General features: G+C 34.1%; 1 long non-coding RNA gene across 1 annotated transcript; it reads right to left on the bottom strand.

Annotated features, from left to right (window-relative positions):
- Nucleotides 1-815: 815 nt before the first annotated feature.
- On the bottom strand, nt 816-2,039 carry LOC118480133. The gene is made up of 3 exons (XR_004861769.1): nt 1,520-2,039; nt 1,303-1,345; nt 816-958 (listed from the first exon to the last, which is right to left on the bottom strand). It is a non-coding gene; the product is annotated as an uncharacterized LOC118480133 (long non-coding RNA).
- Nucleotides 2,040-4,153: the final 2,114 nt, after the last annotated feature.

Genomic DNA, 4,153 nt, shown 5'->3' with positions numbered 1-4,153 from the left:
TTGTTATCGGTCATCAAAGAACCATTAGCATGTTTTCAGATATAGTTGGTATAACGAAATCACACATCGGATTAAAGAACATATTCCCACCATTGAAGTTGTATATTACCGGATCTCTTTTTTTGCATCAAGTAAGATTAGATTATGATAAATTATAAACTATATATACGTGCTTGATTAGGTACCAGGTATGTTGCACACTCACATTTGCATACATAAAATAGTTAGGAGACTGGAACGTGTTCAGGATGCATAACTCACATATTTGAACATTTGATTAGGAATAAGCATCACATTTTCCAGCAGTGAACAAAACTGATTGGCACCAAGGGCCTAAGTCATGTGCATGCTGGTGAAACTAAAGGAATGTAGTCAATAAACTCTTGTGTTGACTTGTGTTGACTGGACACGAATTGAATCGTAACCCAGTGCGCTCGGTTCGTCAAACGGATGATCATGTATATCCAATTAATTTTAGATTTAAAAAGCGTAGATAATTAAATGTTCAGTTATTGCAGATTTAAAAAGTGTAGATCATTAAATGTTCAGTTAATTGTTAATTGCACGCCTAATCATCAACATTAATTATTAACCAAGAACAACAATCGTGAAGGAAAAATAGTGTTGATGTGTCACAACCCCGCCCCCTTTCTGTCCTGGGAACGGGCGGCCGCGAACTCAGTGGCGGTGGTATCAATATTAATTAATTATTTTGGCAGCGGAAATTTTATCAGGATACGTAGTTAGGAAATATTTTATCAGAGTAAAACCACCATATTTTATTTTAATAATCACATGGGTAAAACCCAAGTTTCTTGTTACAACATGTTTATAGGGATAACCCTTATTTTATTGAATTTAAAACATCGTCTTCTAGGTAACTTTTATAGCCACATTTTTCCAAGCCGTCAGTGCTCTCGAGCTGGCTTTATTCTAATTGGCTTTCACATTGTGTTACCTGAAACGCGTTTTAAAAACACTTTATCAGCAAGAAATACTGGTGAGTGAATCCCAGTTTAATCAAGAAAAGTGTTATCAATTTAAACAGTATTGAGAGCGATTACAATGTTTATATCTACACAATTACTCATTCAGTACTTGCCACTCGACCGTATCTGTGGCTATGGTCATATCACACATTGGCTAACTCGTTGTCCAATTTTCAACGTTATCAAGTAATGTATACAAAACCCCATAATACCGGTAGTAATTGAAGAATTACAAAGACTCAATCACTGCTAAATTGCATTGTAAAATAGTTAAGGTTTTGTAAACACAATTTGTAAAAAGGAGATTACTCACATTGCCATTAAAGGGCTTTCCTTTGGGACTTCCTGGTTATAATCTAGTAATTAAACAATGCACATGTGTTAGTATAATAACCCATTTCAACATTAGTAATACCCTCCCCGAGACAGCATTCCAACGACTACGTCGGGCAGAACCACGACAGCCGTTACGGAATCCTAGATCAATCGGGCAGAGTATCTAATACGTCTCCAGGGGTTATGATACTTACAACGAGGCAGAGCTTCGCTAATTAGGGGGGTATTATACCCGAGTATTATTTCTACTATTCAGAATTGAGAGAAAGGAAATCGATTTTGAACGAATTCGAATGAAGATCCAATGCATTCTATATATAGTGCCTGATCTTGACCTTGTCGCGCCCCGCGTAAAACAAAGACAGGGCTTACGTCGCCCGCGTTGACCCCAGGTCAACGTGTAGCTGGGCTGAGTCATTGACTAGGTTGGCCGGGTGTTGGGCCACGTGGCCGCACCGGGCTGCGCCACCTTTTGAACCTCTCGCGGCCCGCGTTAACTAATCGAGAATCTTTACGCGACCCATTTGAACTTAAAAACTCAAAGGAATCAGGTTTAACCTTTAAACCGCCCGCGTAAACTAAGGGTGGGGGTTGTCGCGGCCCGCCTAAACTTATATTTTCTTGTTTTTTTAATTATTTTTAATAATATATTGTATTTCGGGCTCGGTTTTCACATACGGGATGTATTTTAGGAAGTGTAGGGTGTTAGAAAATATTCGGGAGGGTTGTTATATTTTGGGTACAGCTCCTGGATTATTTAATAAAATATATAGTGCACTCACATTAAGTATAGTAACCCAATTCTACTTTATCCCTACGTCACGAGACAGAACCCCAATGAATTTAGGCAGAGCCTTGACATACGTTACGGGGCCCTACGTCAGTCGGACAGAGTATCAGTGATCAAGGGTTAAAACACTTAAAACGGGGCAGGGCTTTATTATTATTATTATAGGTTAAAATAAAAATAACATAGAATTCTGAGAGAGAAAGGAGGCCCGAGAGAGCTGTGCAAGTCTGAATGTTTAAAATGTAATTCATATATATAGTGTATCGGGTAACTTATAGAACACGTTTGACATTAATTGTACGTTCATTATATTTCTTTAATATTCCTACGTTACTTATTAAAAGGACACGTAACACTTTTTGCATTGAATGTTATCTTCCACGTATTCATTGCCATATGAAATTGGCTCCATATATTTAATTTAATCATTGAATATTTGAACACTTTAACTGACCATTTTATGGCTAAAAATTGAATTCTTTTCAATTGTCATATTTTACTTCTTAGTTATTTATTACTAGCCTAAGATCTCTTGATTTTCGCGGGTGGCTTAACACAAACATATAATATATACTGGCAATGAGATAAACTTTGTAATAAAAAAACTTTTCAATATAAACGTATAAAAATATGATTTTTCTCACTTAGGTAAATATGTTTTGATTCATTTTTTATAGGTATTGAGATGTTATTTTACAAATGATTTTATAGCAATTTTTAGAATCCGGATAGATTTCATTTTTTTATTATTTTTTATAACTTTGGTTATTTGATATATATTTTATTAAATAAAGCATTTTTAACCAGTTTTGACCTTAACGTATATTGAGCGGAACACATATTGATATGAACCTATTTTGAGCAAAACCCGTTTTGACTGACCCGAACCTATTTTGATATTAACATATATTGAGCAGAACAAATATAATCAATAATCAATGAAATAAATCATAGTAAAGCTATTTATGATTAACACATAACTAAACCATACAAAAAGTAATTTATTCGGTACACATGCTAATTGACAAATACTCTTTGCTACAAAGTAATCACCGGTAGGATTGGGTGGTGGAGTTCTTTGCCCGAGATGAAAAAAAAAAACTACATATTAAAGCACGCACACAATCGTATATTTGTATTCTTTTTCAGATGTGGCAAGATTGTCGTGCCAACAGGCTGGGTAATGAAAACACTTTTTACTTATAGAAAACATTAAAATAACGTATGTGCTAATTATGATTGAAGAAAGCAGTAGTACTATAATCATAATGTAAATCTAAATATATAACTAATAAAAACAAATGTAGGAAAAATTTAAATAGCATTAATCATAAGTGTATAAATAAAAGTAATGCAAATAAAGTAATATTACATAAATTCCTCTGTTTGTCCGAAGAACATTTAACTTGTCAAAAATCACCTCATTTGCTTTGAACATTTCTTTGTTAATCCTATAACTTTTGAACAAACATTCAGCTTATTAAGGAGCAGCTTGCAGGTACACATCATTCATTCCTCTTGCCAGATGCTTCCCAAACATGTATATTCAGTTGCTTTGTTTTTATCAATTATGGCTTTAGCCACCTTTAAAGCATATTATAAAATAATGACAGAGAAATCATACACATGGCATTAGAGAAAATGTAAAAAAATATGATAAATAACATTATTAATGATACACATATATGTATTTTATATATATACACATAAACATAGACCTACCTACCTATTTGTAGGTACTGATCTTGCCAATAGAAAGTGTTTACAGTCCATCATCAAGGTGTCTACTTAGACTATGCGTAGTGGTTTGAGCAATAATGCCCCCACCCATTGGTGTTTTCTGGCATGTGGCAGTCCAGTCAGCATGGGGACATTATTGGGCGTTTTTTTGCAAAAGTGGCGTAGTGGAATAATGCCCAATAACGTCCCATCCAATCATTACACAATTATTTATTTTATTTTTAAATTAAAAACTTAAAATACTTCATTAAATTAAAAAAACAATACTAAAAAATTACATTGCAAAAATTTAGGTTTT

The sequence above is a fragment of the Helianthus annuus genome, chromosome 7, assembly GCF_002127325.2.
Source record: "Helianthus annuus cultivar XRQ/B chromosome 7, HanXRQr2.0-SUNRISE, whole genome shotgun sequence".
NCBI classification, from domain to species: domain Eukaryota; kingdom Viridiplantae; phylum Streptophyta; class Magnoliopsida; order Asterales; family Asteraceae; genus Helianthus; species Helianthus annuus.
Note: the sequence above shows the minus strand (reverse complement) of the source record. Positions and strands in the feature narration are given on the sequence as shown.